The sequence below is a fragment of the Vulpes vulpes genome, chromosome 10, assembly GCF_048418805.1.
Source record: "Vulpes vulpes isolate BD-2025 chromosome 10, VulVul3, whole genome shotgun sequence".
NCBI lineage: Eukaryota > Metazoa > Chordata > Mammalia > Carnivora > Canidae > Vulpes > Vulpes vulpes.
The window spans coordinates 91,596,228-91,611,782 of NC_132789.1; the positions used below are offsets into that span (position 1 = coordinate 91,596,228).

The 15,555-nt window shown below is 35.3% G+C and overlaps 1 long non-coding RNA gene across 2 annotated transcripts in view; it reads right to left on the reverse strand.

Annotated features, from left to right (window-relative positions):
* LOC140594251 (uncharacterized) overlaps window positions 1-15,555 on the reverse strand; it is a 47,964-nt gene that overhangs the window by 26,382 nt on the left and 6,027 nt on the right. The window contains exon 2 of one of the 2 annotated variants that reach the window (XR_011994989.1): window positions 14,175-14,277. The exons of the other annotated variant lie outside the window; for it this stretch is intronic. This is a non-coding gene — a long non-coding RNA (uncharacterized lncRNA). The remainder of the gene's footprint in view (window positions 1-14,174; window positions 14,278-15,555) is intronic. 2 annotated transcript variants of the gene reach the window in all.

Sequence of the window (15,555 nt, forward strand, 5' to 3'; positions counted from 1 at the left end):
GGGAAAATACTAAGTAAAGAGCATATTATATGTGCTCTCATTTCATTATTGGGCAGTGGTGTTATGTTTTTATCTCTATGTATAAGATCTTAATTACCAGTCATAGTTCCTTCAAAACTAAAATGTGACAACAAATAGTCAAAGGCAAGTACGTATACATGCATGTATATGCACAGAAAATGCATGATAATATCTAATGTAATGAAAAATATTGAGGAACTGGTTATTCTACTCGAGTGAATAGACAATAAAATTGAGTCTCTTCAAGTATCAATAATTTTTTAAATAAGTTTTCCTTTTTATAACCAAAATATTATGTACATCACATAACCAAATTTGAAACAATTTTTAATGTAATTTAATATATTCTTAATGGCAGATTGATTTTAAAATCCTTATTGAAGTCTAAAAATATTTTTCAATGTACTTTTGTGTTCCCACTGTTATTCATAATTATCTTGCCATAGTGTCAAAACTTTCATGTGTCTATTTCTGGCAACAGTCCCCACTTGCTTCTACTTAGCCCTTCTACCTGTATGGGATGATAAACAAGCTCATCAAGCTGTTTTAAAGTGTCATTTGAGGAGACTTTCAAATAAAAAAAATACAGGCTGGTCACCCTGAAGGCGGCTTCTCCCAACTCCCCAAAACACTGCCTATGGAGACTTAGAAAAATGCAACCCCCCCCCAAAAAAAAGAAAATTAGGACAGTCAATCCGCAATCCAGAATAGTTTCTATACAACATGAACCGGATGGATTAAACTTCAAGGAAGGTGGGAAGAACATTTAGCTACCTTGTAAGCTCTGCCCTCTGAATCAGGCTACACAAGATACATATGGACAAGGAAACAGCACTTGCCCCACTACTAAATAGATGTCACATTTTGATTATTCTAGAGTACCATCCTCACTCAGCCTCAATCTAACCCTACCTTTTACCGCAATAGCCTAGCCCATGAGTACACACACACACACACACACACACACGCTACTTTCTTCATCCTTTTAGAAATTAAAGCTTAAAGGAATGAGAGGCACACAGGGATGAGAGTGCTTGATCCCATTTTGGAAAATGTAGCCCCTGGGTAAAGGATCGTAGAGGGCAGGAAAAGCATTAATAAATCCAAAAGCATGGTGATTATAATTTTTATATATTCCATTGCTTTTCAATGTAATGGTTATACCTAGTTAAGATATCAAGAGTCTGAGGAGAGGGCTGGGAGCTGTGCACAATAACGCAATGACAGTGCTGGAATAAATGCCTAGGACATACGTGAAGTAAGAACAGGAGCAGTCAATATAGCCTGTCTGTGGAAAACACTAGTTCTGGAGAGATCTCCACTCATTCAAGTAACAGTGAGAAAAAGAAAACCGTATGAGTCTTGGAAAGTATTGCAAGAAAAAGAAAAAGAGTACCTCTTTCTAAAGAGTAACTAGCTGAGCAACCAGGAAAACAGAAAATAAGTCATTCTCAAAAAACACAAAAACATGAAGATGAGGCCCATGGAAAAGAGGGGCAAAAAAACTCAAAATGCTGTTTTTAAAAATATGACATTTTAGGGTGCATGGGTGGCTCAGTGGTAGTTGTCTGTCTTTGGCTCGGGTTGTGATCATGGGATCCCGGGATCAATTCCCATATGGGCCTCCTCGCAATGAGCCTGCTTCTCCCTCTGCCTGTGTCTCTGCCTCTTTCTCTCTCTCTCTGTCTCTCATAAATAAATACACAAAATATTCTTTTAAAAATTTTAAAAGTCTGACATTTTAAAAGATCTGCAATCTATTAAAGAAAGTAAAATAAGATTACAAAGGTAGTAATAAAGTACATATTGAAGGTAATAAAAAAACAAAATTGACAAAAAATATAAATAAAACCCTAACATGTAGAGCAAGCTAGATACACTTCTCAATAAGCCAAAGGAAAAATAACACAAGGAAAGTAAGCAATAAGTAAAAATTCATAATTATGAAAGACAGAAAAATGACAATGCAACCAGAAATTAATAAAGTTACTGTGAATGAAAGCACAATGTCTAAAGCAGAAGCAACAATGAAAGATTTAATGAAATACAATTTCCTATGCTAAATAAATGACTGACATAAAGATCAGAAAGTCTCAGTAACCTTTGAACCCAGAAAAAATCCTATAGACTCATGTTGCAGTATATCCAGAAAAAATGGAGTTTGGATGGTAAAGAAAAAATAACAAAAGCATCTGAATATTTCTTAATTTCATAAAAATCAGTTTAGTCCTTCTTTAAAAAGATAAGTGGCAGAAAAATAACAGATCAATTTCAAGAGCTTTAAGACAATAAAAAAATTATCCCCAAATGGCATTCTTCACTAAAGTTGTCTTTTATAAGTGCAAACCGCAAGAAAGCAGATATTTACAATATAGATATTACAAGATATTTACAAATAAGCAAGAACTCAGAAGACATAACGCTAACATGCATGTAGCTTGAAAAAAAACAGTATTTTAACAGCTGCAGATTAACCAAACATAACTTTAAAATAGGTCACCGCCTAAAAATGCTGATAGTGAATATTAAATATGGTTTACTGGCATATGTGTAAATTTGAAATATTTAAACTTTTTCTAAAAACACCTTATGTAAAATAAATATTTTAATAATAATCCAGGTGGAAATCTCTAGATTAGTGATCATAATTTTAAGTGACCACAGGGCTTGGGGACCAAGGCCGATAAACAGAGGTCCAACCTTCGCGAATAGGTGTGGTGTGGACCACGCTATCCCAAAACAGCAGAAGCTCCTCTTCATTATCATGCAATATGGGCCAGATCAACAAATTTCAAGAGAAGCCAGAAATCTATACATAACGTTGCAATTTCTTTTAATACACCCGGAATCCAACTATCAAAAAAAGCACTGAAGAGTGCCAAATGAAACATGTGTTTGAGATTTGAGCCATCGCTAACCAAGTTTTAACCTAGACACTGAAAAAAAAAATTGGAAAGTTTTAGAAATACAAAGATAAATAAAAGACCAGGGATCATATGTGGGAAGTTTGGGGGATAGAAATGTCTTGCCTTTCTGGGGATAAAAGAAGTTTAAAAGAAAGATTGGATTGGAGAATTAGAAATACATAGGGTATCAGTGTTTAGGAAAAAGTATACTAGCAATATTTTATACTTGATCAAAGAAGATAAAGCAAACAAAGCATTGCAGCTAGTGATGTCCTGCTGTGCAAATGACTGTGCATTGCAAAACCAAAGGACCCTTAAGTGTCAAAAATAAAATGGTGCTCAATGATTTACTATACAAATACTAAAAAGGAAACAGAGGGAACAAACTTATTATGAAATCTACTGAAACTGCAGGTAAAATGCAGTAAATAAATCAAAGTAGGTTACTCTCTTTTGAAATATGATTTAATGAACCGTAAATACAGAAAAATGTACTGTTACAAAATAGAAAGTAAATATAAAAAAAAGAATAAATTAGGGGCACCTGGGTGGCTCACTGGTTGAGCGTCTGCCTTCAGCTCATGTCCTGATCCCCGGGGTCCTGGGATCAAGTCCCACATCGGGCTCCCTGCGGAGAGCCTGCTTCTCCCTCTGCCTGTGACTCTGCCTCTCTCTCTCTCTCTCTTTGTCTCTCATGAATAAATAAATAAAATCTTTTTAAAAAAAAAGGATAAATTAATAAAGGTACAAATTTTGTAAGTAATTTTAGCTTACTTTTATTTATTTTTCATTTTTAGTTTTTAGTAATCTTAACTTATTTTTAAAACATCATATATTTAAATAAATATAATAATAATATAAATACAAGTGTCTGACACATGTTTAAACATATGCAATGTAACCAAAGTTGTAACCAGGGGCAAACGTATACCCTTAAATGCTTCTTAATATTAACAGAAGAATAAGAATAAATGAAATAAACATTCAAAGAAGGGGGAAAAAACTAAAGTAGACAAAATGATGAAGACAGAAGAGGGAAAAAATATGGCAAGGATGTTAAACTAGATTTTTAGAGCTGATTATAAAAAACAGACTTAAAACCTAGGGCCAATCAAATCATAAGACATGATGAGTAGTATATCCCAAATTTAAAATGAGATAATTAACAATGAGCTCATTATATTTAAAAGATGAAAATATGTGCATTTCTATGCTAATTAACTTGAAATTCATAATGAAATGGATGCTTCTCTAAGAAAACCTACATTATATAATGGATGAGTTTCCCAGAAGTTGAGCCTCAGAATAAACGATGATGGGTAAGTGAATTTTGCAGACAGAACACAAGAGTCCACATACCCGCACTCCAGCTCTGCCACTTTCTGCTGGGTGACCTTAGACAAATCAACTCACTTCCTTGACCATCCCTTCTCTATCACTAAGAACTTTGAAACGGGTGATCATTGGAGTCTCAAATGTCTCAGCATCAAAATTCCTTTATTTTCCTACACACTAGTTACACACAGGCATGCGTGAGGAGAAAGATAGTAAAACATAAGAGAAAGTAAAACCACAAAGAATAATCATATTTTAGATCTACTCTCCTTGCTTCTTCCCTCATTTGTGTATCTGCCCATATCCATTTATATTAATTCAAATGGCATAGCTAAGGAAATAGTAGCCAAAAAAAGTTTATTCGATATTCTATTCATTCATTGGCTTGCCCTGAAATTCTTTCTTTTCTTCCCGTGTCTTAGGAATATGTATTTTTTTTCTTCCAAGTATCAAGAAGTCATATGTGGTCTTTTGTCCTTGAACTCCTGGGGGTGGTTTCCAACACCTAAGTCTCCCTCCAAATCATACTTCAGTTTTGCGGCCTCTTTTTATATCGTTTCATGGAAAATAGCCAAAGTGAGCATCTGCGTTCCTATTCTTCCAAAACCTCCACATCTCACCCTTTCTGTGTGATTTCTCTTTGGAGTTTCATATCATTTGGCATCTCTCTTTTTTAGTGAGGGTGACACTCTAAATCTTTTGTGATAGCTCCAGGATTCAGATATATTGACTCCACTCCCGCTGCCAATGCATCAAGTTGATCAGATTTTGAAATTCCATCTGGTTATGATTTGAGTGTAATAGGCCCTATAAGTAAATCTGTTCATCGGATTTATTTCAAAATTATCTTCCTAACTAATTGCAGGTTATTAGAATAGCCATGAAGTGAACCAGAACAAATAGATTTCCTTGTCTCTGGAGCCTGAGGAGGATGGGGAAGGAAGAGAGGGAACAGAGGAGGGTTAACTCAAATATATCAAAAGCTTACATGGAACTACTCCACAGTTCTCACTCATCATTTCCCCCAGTTTCTGATGGTTAATCGTATTACCAATCCTGAGCTGCTAGGGCTCTCCTTTGTATCTTTTGAGATTAAATTTTCCTTTATCTTTTACATTTGTTTGTATTCTCAGAGAAGCAATTATATGACAACATTGTGCTGTTAGATGTGCATGCAGTTATCTATGTGTGTGAAGGCCTAAGGTACTTACCATGGGTAATATTTACTAGACACTTACGATATACTATTTTCTCTGATAGGTAATTTCATGCACTCTGCTTGAAGCTCAGAGGAGAGAGGGTCCAACACTACACCCATGAGCCAGGAAGGGCATCCACCAACACAAGGTGGGCTCTCAATAAATAGTATTGCGTGAATAAATGAAGGCATCATTCATTTACTCTTTACAACACAAAACGGTAAGTGCTGTAATCCTCCTTCTTACACATAAAGAAACTAAGGCTTGGTGAGGAGGGTTACTTGCTCACAGTCACATTGCTCGTAAGTAGCTGAATTAAAATGTAAACCCAGTTTGGACTGAGTCCCGAGCCTTTGCCATGTTACTACCCTAAATCGATCACAGGTATACTAAAAGTCTGCATTTGCTTCTGTTAAGGTGGGGTAGATTGTACTTGAGAAGTATCTCATTGTATATTCAGAGCATGTCCCAAAATTTCTGGAACAATCTTAGATGTGTTTGAGCCAGAGAGCTTTTTGGGTCTAAGAAATCCTAGAAGAGAGTCACAAAGGCTTTGCATAGTTTAGACAATGGCTTCTGATCATTATTTAACATTCATGAGCAGTGACAAATTCCCTGGACATTCTAAGGAATGTAGGCCATCCCCTATGCCCTAGCTAGAAAACTTTTATCTTTTTTACTAAGAAAACAAAACAAAACAAAAAAGCCAATCTAAACACAGATGAGGTTGATATTGTTATGGAAAATCTTTACCTATTAATAATTATAAGCAAAAATTCAAATGCATTGAAAAATAGTTTTAAATGATTTAAAAATCAATCAGAGGCTTGTGTGTTTCAGAGCACACACACATGCGTAGAAAGGACAGAAAGGAAAAACCAGAAGTGAAAGGTAAAATATGACTCAGCTGATAGTATTACATCCTGGGAGATCACACTACAGCAAATAAAGTCTTTGTAAATATTCTTCCCTCTTAAAAGTTACTAGATGCTATGTAATAAAATAATTAAAATGTATTCTAATGCTAAGTATTGCCTTTCTTCAAGGTAGATATTATGCATCTTTTCCATAGGCAGAAGCCAATTATGTCTTAATTACTCTCCATGTTATTAAGGATTTTTAAAAATCCCCCTTGGGAAATGAACAAGGGGTGGTGGAAAGTGAGGTGGGCGGGCAGTGGGGGTGACTGGGTGACGGGCACTGAGGGGGACACTTGATGGGATGAGCACTGGGTGTTATGCTATATGTTGGCAAATTGAACTCCATTTAAAAAAAATATGTAAATAAAAAAAGAAAAAGAAAAAGAAAAAAAATCCCCTTTGGTCTGATATAAGAGTTATTGGTCATTCATCGTGACTTCATAGTATATCCGAGAATAGTTCTGTGAAGAAGAGTTGTTATGTTGTTATTGACATTACAAATGTATGGATATCTTTTCTTCTAGAAAGATCAGAACAACAACAAAAAAAAAGATCAGAATATGCTACGTTCACATATGATTTCACAGTTTATGGTACTGAATCATCCCAATAGTTTTGCCATCACGCATTAGTCAGTTTTTTTTTAGTATGACAGTGGAATAGACATTTTGTCTTCCATTAAGTAAATTGGATTGCTGCAATAAAAATCTAAGTACACATTAGAAATGAAAGTAAAGATCTCTAAGTTACAATCAAGGTCTAAAACCAGGCAATTCACAATCCTACTTGGATTTGCTGTTTTATAATTAATTTCACTGCTTCAGTTTCTTGGTTTATAACCTTGATAATGACCAAATTAATGAGTTATTAACAAATTTGCTCCTCACTTGTCCAGGTAAAGATTGATAAAGTCTAGGGGTAACTGCATTTGATGGACAAATCAAAATTGAAATTAAGAATTATTTTCTCTAATTTTGCTTGCCCTAAAAGCTATGCTACCCATAACATAAACTGACCAAAGATTAGCACTCAGCGCTTCCCTAGATCACATATAAATCTGAGCCTTTCATTTTTGGCTCTCTTTACTAACCATTCAACATAACTGTGAAAGTTAAAAAAAAAAAAAAAAGAATCATTCTTAGCCTATTACTGGAGAGAATTTGATGTCAGTCCACACAAGCAGAACTCTGAGAAAAGGACTCTGGAGTGACTCTAGTACCAGTCACCAGCCTGTATTTCTCTTGATCTTGGTCTTTGAAAGAGTAGATCCTGGCCAAGCCAAGACAATTGATGACAACCTCCCAGCTCTGTGGGTGTTCCCCAAGTAGAATTTCCAACATTCCATACTCAGACCTAGCAAACAAAAGCCAAAAGTATAGATCTATTGTCATGGAATGCCCATTTTCCACTGAGAAATTTGTTAAATTGCTAAAATTGCTCATTAGAATTTGGAAGTCCTCTAAGACCAGTTAGAATTGTCATTTATTTGTTTAAATTCAAGCACCGGAGAGAATGAAATATTACCTAAAGGAGGGTACTTCATGGTGAAAAAGAGAAACTCTGGCATTAGACAAACTTCTAATTCTGATTCTGCTTCTCACTGGTCATTCAATCCTCACTTCAACTCATTGAACCTCAGTCTTCTCATCTCTAAAAGGAGGGCAATCGCGGTCTCTCAATGTCTACATGAGGTTATCTGTGAGAGTTAAATGAGAGAATAGACCTAGAGCAAGGACTCAGTATAGTACCTGGCACATAGGAATGACTCAATAAATACTATTTATCTCTCTCAACACAAATATAAAAATCACTTTGATTTCAACAGTATTAATTGAGCATCGCTATGTGCTAAACATCAATCTAAGCACGAGCTACATCAGTGAACACAAGAAAGATCACTACCCCATCTAGTAGGGGGAGATGGGAAATAAACAATGAACATTATAAATTAACTACTATAGAGTTTTAGAAGGGGGATAAACAATGAAGAAGAAAAAAAAGTAAAAAGAGCAAGGATGACTCAGAGTTGAGTGCTAAGAGTGATAATAGGGTGGTTGTGGTGAACCTGTAAGGTAAGATTTGGTTTACTGAGTTCCTCAGAGTTTAATAATTGTTAAAATTTTATTATTTTTTCCTTTGTAAACAGCACGCAATAAAATAAAAATTCCTTTGTCAGTGTTATTTGGCAGTATGCATTTTTCAAAATCAGAAGTTTCACCCTATGTCATCATCCTTCCTCCTTAAAAATTGCTAGGTTGACAATTGCAGAATCAATTGTTGACAACAGATTATATAATCATCTCTAAAGTTCTGTATAAATCAGCGCTGTCACAGAAAGCCCCTCTCTGTGATTTCATCATAACCTCTCACACGGACTGCTCCCATCCAAATCTAAAGCTGTTTTCTATCAGCGCTGTGAGAGCTCTGAAATATTCACCTGGCAAACAAAACCCTCCTGCTTTCAAAAAAAAAAAAAAAAAAAAAAAAAAAAATGTGCCCTCACTGTGTTCCAAAAAGTCTATGGAAATCTACATGTTAAACCAATAAAAACCAGGCGGTAGCATATGGAACATTTTTCCAATTATTTCCTCCCTAAGAAAACTACTTTCTGCAGGTTGAATCTCAGGTGTTTTGGATATTGCAGATTCAATAGCTCTTTAAACTTTTAATTGGTTCATGGGCCAGTTCTGGAATAAATAACAAACCTGAGGAAGACTTACTGACAGTTTTTAAAATAAGTTTTCTGTGGGGAGAAAGAGGATTCCTTAGGTAATAGGACTTACTCCTTTGGATTCTGAAATCAAAAAAAAAAAAATCAGAAAGGGTCTAAGAGGATAGTATTTTGAAAATGGATATCTGTTCCAGCTGGGTGTGGAGAAATGCTGGTAAAAATATCTTTTTAGAAAAATAAAATGCATGTATCTACTGTATTTTTCTTCTTCTTCTTTTTATTTTGTTTAATCATTCACTTCTTACTATACCTTCTACTGAAAGGGTTCATGATTCTAAGAAATAAAACGCAGACAAGTTTCCACTAGAAACATTAGCTTCTCTTATCAAAGCAAATATTTTGGAAGTCCAATCCTAACATTTACTTTCAAAGAATACCTTCTAGAAATTACTTCACTTTTTAACTGTTTTTAATTAAATGTCTCATTCATAATTTTTATTTTGTTTATTTATAATATGAATACAAATATTTTCTGTGGAATTACAGAAGAGTAAATGAAAATATGGCTACCTCAACACTCAATGATTTTCCAACGAAGTGCTTCCCTCCGAATATGATGTTTGATCCAGAAATAATAAAGGTTTTATTTGCATAAGCTCTGACACTTGGAATTTTCACAACTTGTATTTACTAAGAATGACTATTCTGGAAAAATGGTTCTTCAAAATTTATATCAGCAACTTTTCCAATTACTCTAATCCATTTCCTGCTTGCATTCTCCTCTTGCCCTCAACCAAACACAAAGCACTACTTAGAAGCAATATAAACACATATGTGTACACGCACACATACGCACACACATGCACACAAGCCGCTTGGTTTCCTGACTGACAACCTTTGGAAAATGATGTGTTTTTGGCCTGAAAATATGCATTAGCAATAAGGTTGGTTACATGTTAGACAAAAGGGGGGAAAAAAGCGCAAATGTAATGGTAGGAGGTTTTGCTAATGGATCTGAGTGCCACCAAAGAGTTCTTGAAGTTTCCATAGCTTTGGTTTCTGTAATCTTTTTGGAATTTGCTCGGATTCTCTAGAGACCTACAAATACCAATTTAAGAATCATTGTTCCTAAACATTCCATGTAGTCAATAGGGTCAGAAACGTCAGCTTAAGTTTCTAGAAACTAAGTTCCCAATCCAAATTCCACTAATCTCAAAAGAGATCATTGGTTAAATTTTAGCCCTGGGGCTTATGAATAGATTATATTTCTTTTTGAAAATGTACACTTCTGCAGTAATCTATAGTCTGCCATCATGAATGACTCTTTTCAAAACGATGCATTATTTAGAAAAGTCAGATGGATGGCTAGAAGTTTCATCGGAAAGCAGCTGATCACGCGCAACAATTTCTGTTAATCTGACGCACATATAAATGCAAGTCCTTCAAGTGTGCGGAGGGTTCAAATCATTAGAGTAGAGAGTAGGAGTGAAAGAATATGTTCGCTTTCCTTGTCTCATACAGGCAGATATGCTGTTATTCATCCTTCAAAACCAGCATTATTCCCTTAAATAAGGATTCCCAAGGAATTTATTAGTGAATTCCTCCAATGAGAAGCCAACATATCTCTATTTTTTACCACAAATCCCTAGCCTATACAAAAATCCTCATGAAGTTATATGGGATAAAACCATAGCATTTCTTATGAGTATGTTCTCACATTCACACATAAAGCTGTCCAAAAGCCTAATATGGTTTAGTTTCCACAGTGCAGGATCTGCTAATTGGATCTGCCTATGTTTTCCAACTCACAGCATCCTGCAGTGCTAAGTATCTAATATAAACACTCCCCACTGAGACTCCTCATAAACCCAGAATTTTTTTTCCCTCCTTGAAGTCAGCTAGTGAATTTAGATGGCCTAAATACTAAAAATAAACTTGTGTTTTAATTCCTTACCCACATAATCCAATCCTGCACGTAGAGTTTAATAACGATTATCCATTTTTTAATCTTCCCCAAAAGACTAATGCAATGTTGCTGCAAAAAGTACAAAGAGAGAAGGGCAGGACAATGTTTTGGCAATCTCAGACATTACCTTCAAGAAATGAGGCCATTTTCTCTTCACAATTTCTTGTGGCTGTCGGTTTACCTTTAATGCTTATTGAAATAAGAATACATACAGGAGAGAATGCAAATTTTTTCTAAGATTTTATTTACTTATTTATTTATTAGGGAGAGAGAGAACAAGAGAGAGAAGGCATGAGCGGGGGGAGGGGCAGAGGGAGAGAGAATCTGAGGCAGACTTTGCGCTGAGTACAGAGTCGCATGGTGGTGGGGCAGGGGGTTCACTCCCATGACCCTGGGATCATGACCTGAGCTAAGAACAAGAGTCAGATACTTAACTGACTGAACCACCCAGGTGCCCCAAGAATACAAATCTTAAATGTGTACTGTGATGAAATTTTATAAGGTTATCACACACATTAACCACCTAGATAAAGGTAAAGAACATTACCACCTCCCGGAAACCTTCCTTATGCCCCCCCTCCCCCATCTAATCTTCCTCCATACACAAAAGTAACCACCACATTTACTTCTATCACCATAGATTAGTTTTGTCAGGTTTTTAACTTTATACGGTGTCATACATTTCGTATGGCTAGGCATTTATCTTTTTTTCCTTGTCATTATGTAATTATGAAATTTACCCATGTTGGGATACCTGGGGGGGGGGGCGCTCGGTGGGTTAAGCATTCAGCTCAGATCATGATCCCAGGGTCCTGGGATTGAGCCAGATCATCAGGCTTCCTGTTCAGCAGGGAGCCTGCTTCTCCCTCTCCCTCTGCTCCTCACCCTCCCGCGCCCCAATCATGCTCTCTCCGTCTCAAATAAATAAAATCTTTAAAATATAAAAGAAATGTATCCATGTTATATACAGCATTTCACTCTTTCATTCTTGTATAGCATTGCATTATATGAGTAGCTTCAATTATGAACGCAATTTCTTTAATAAACAGGAGCTTTGAGATTTTATGTTTCATCTTATGTCAATGTTTTTAAGTTTGTATTTCAAGATTTGTCCATTTTAACTTAAATGGCATTTGCTTATCTTTTCATATCTGTGAATCTATAGTAATATCGTCTATATATTCTTTATAGTAGTAAAGGATGTTTGTTTTCTGCTCTCCTTTTCATAATTTGTATTTCTAAAGTGTTCATCAATTCTATAAATCTTTTCAAATAATGACATTTTAATTTGCTGTTTGTTTCTATTTGTTTGATTTCAGGATTTTATTGATTTATGTTCCTAATTACTTATTTTTTCTCTCAGGATTTTTAGCTTTAATTTGCTGTGGCTTCTGTTGGACCTTGAGAGGGATGCTTAAATAATTATTTTCTTAGAATTTCTTTGTAGTTAATTTATGCTGTGGTTTTCCTCTCAGGTTTGTTTAGTTGTATTCCCCAAGTTTTAATATTTTTAGCTAAATGAAAATAACATTTTCTTTTTTTTTTTTTTTGAAAATAACATTTTCTAACTGCTGTTATGATTCATCTTTGACTTACATACAATTTAGAAGAGCACACTTTAATTTTCAAACATTTGGAAGATTATCTATTTTTACTCTTGTTATTGATTTCTAGATTAATTCCTTTGTGACCAGACAATAGCCTATGAATATTTTCAAACTTTTGAATTTTGTTATGATTTACTTGATAGCACAGCATATGGTCTAAGTTAGCTAATATCGTTGGGAGATGATTTTCTATGGGTCTCTTGTGTTTCTGTACATCTTTAGAGCAGAGGCCCTGACTCCCCTTATCCTGAATTATATTTTGAAGGATGTTTGTATAACAATCATCTTTGGAAGACAGAGATAGTGTCTCCCCCAGAACAAAAGGCAAGTTTTCTTACAGACTTTGAAGACTGTGTCCCTCTGGACCAGCCAGCAGGCCTGCTTTCTATTCAGTGTGAGAGATAAAGTTTCTAAGCTCATTTGTCTTCTTCTGCAACACAACTCAGTGCATGTACAGATATTACATGACCTTCTTCAAGTCATCCTGTATGAACTGCAGCTTGGAGAACTAACACCAAATATGTCGTTGCTTGTGCAGCTTACTATAATGTGGGTAATAAAACCTAGTGTCTCTGATTCAGGACCCTCATTTCTTCTGCCAGCCTCCATGAAATCATAGCACACTGACATTTTAGATTAAAAATAGGGTGAAATTGGGATGAAGTCAGCAAGGTGGCAGATCAAGAAGCCCTAGAAATTCCTCCCCGCCCCCCCCCGCCTTGAAGACACTGACTCAAAATTATTACATGAACCAATTTCCCTTGTAGGAGATCCAGAAACCAGTTAAGAGGCTCCTAGACCCCAGGTAAGTGCAAAACCAGTCACATCAAAGCTGGTAAGAAAATTCATAGTATTCATTCACCATAGTCCTGCCCGCCAGCTCAGTGTGGCATTGTGGGAGGAAACAAAAAAAATCCCAGCTTCCAGATTCTCCCTAGGGAGAGGAAAAAAAGATAGAAACATAGATCTAACATTCCAACTTTCTGGTGGGCAGGAGCTGTGCAGTACACTGGTTTGTGTCTTCCCTGTCTCAAAGTGTTGAGCTCTGGACGCTTGGAGAAGTAAGAACCCAGGAGAGTTGAGTGGCATGCCTTTGGTCCAGAGGACCTGCAGTATAGCAGATAGAGGTCAGTGCCATTAGGGAGCCTCTCCCTCAGGCAAACATAAGTCCTTCACTATCAAGTGTAAATTGATTAAACCCCAATCAGAAGACATAAAGTGACTGAATACATTTTAAAACAAGATGGAAAGAACTATGTGTTGTCTACAAAAGATCCACTTTAGATCGAGGGAGAAACACAGCCTGAAAGTGAAAGGATGGAAAAAGATGTTCCATGCAAATGCTACATGGTAACAACCAAAAAAGAGCATAAATGGCTGTAATTATGTCAGATGAAGTAGATTTTGAGCCAAAATATTACAAGAGAAAATTTATATAATAGACATTATATAATTATAAAAGTATCAGTTGATCATGAAGCTGTATCATTTATAAATATATATTCGCCCAACATAAGAGTATCAATATATGAAGCAAACATTGACAGACCTGAAAAGATCATCTGTCTGGATTTTCTGTCTGCTATTGAAAGTGAAGTATTGAAATACTGTTCTCTTATTATTTTATTGTCTGTACACCAAGAGCAACCAACCTAAAAAAGAATCTCAAGAAAAAACAACATTTACAAGAGCATCAAAAAGAATAAAATATTTAAAATTAAAATTAAAGAGAAAGATCTATACACTGAAAACTACAAAATATTGCAGAAAGAAATGAAAGAAGACACACTTAAATGAAAGCTATCTTGTGTTTGCTGATTGGAAGACTTATTGTTAAAATGTCTACATATATTCAAAGTGATCTTCAAATTAATGTAATCTGTATCAAAATCCTAATGCATTTTTTGCAGAAATAGAAAAACTACATGGAACTTCAAAACCAAACAATCTTCTGAAATACGAGCAAAGCTGGAAGCCCCATCAAGTACTTCCTGATTTTGCAACATACCACATAGCTACATTAGTTAAAACGGTATGGTACTTGCATAAAAACAGACTTATCAAACAATAGAACAGAACAGAGAGCCCCCAAATAAATGCATGCATACATAATCAAGTAATCTTCAACAGGGTATCAAACTACGAAATAAAGAAAGGATAATCTCTTCAACAAATGGTTTGGGAAAACTGGATAGTGATATGAAAAAGAATAAAACTTGATCCTTACATCATGCATGAAAACTAATTCAAAACAAACTAAAGAATTAAAATGTAAGGCCTGAAATTCTAAAACTCCTAGAAGAAAACATAGGAAAAATGCTTTATGTTAGTCTTGGCAATGATTTCTTTGATATGACGCCAAAAGCACAGGCAACTGAAGCAAAAATTTACAAATGGGACTCTATTACACTAGGAATCTTTTGTATAGCAGAGGAAACAACATAGGGAAAGGTGACCAGTGGAATGGGAGAAAATATTTGCAAATCATGTATCTGATAAGAGGTTAATCTCCAAAATATATAAGGAACACCTACAACTGAAGAGCAAAAAATACAACACAATTTAAAAATGAGCAAGAGATTTATATTGACTTTTCTTCAAAAACATACAAACAACCAAGGGGCATGTGATAAGATGCTCAACACCACTAACCATTAGTGAATTATAAATCAAAGCCATAATGAGATGTCACCACACACCTGTAAGGATGTCCATTATTAAAAAGGAAACAACAGAAAAGAACAAATGTTTATGAGGAGTCAGAGCAATTGATGGTACTGTTGGTGGCAATGGAAAATGGTATGGATGTTCCTCAAAAAAACCACAAATAAACTGATTCTTCATGATCCAGCAATCCTACTTTTGGTATTTGTTGAAAAGAATTGAATACAAGATCTCAAAGAGATGCTTGCATTCCCATGTTCATTGCC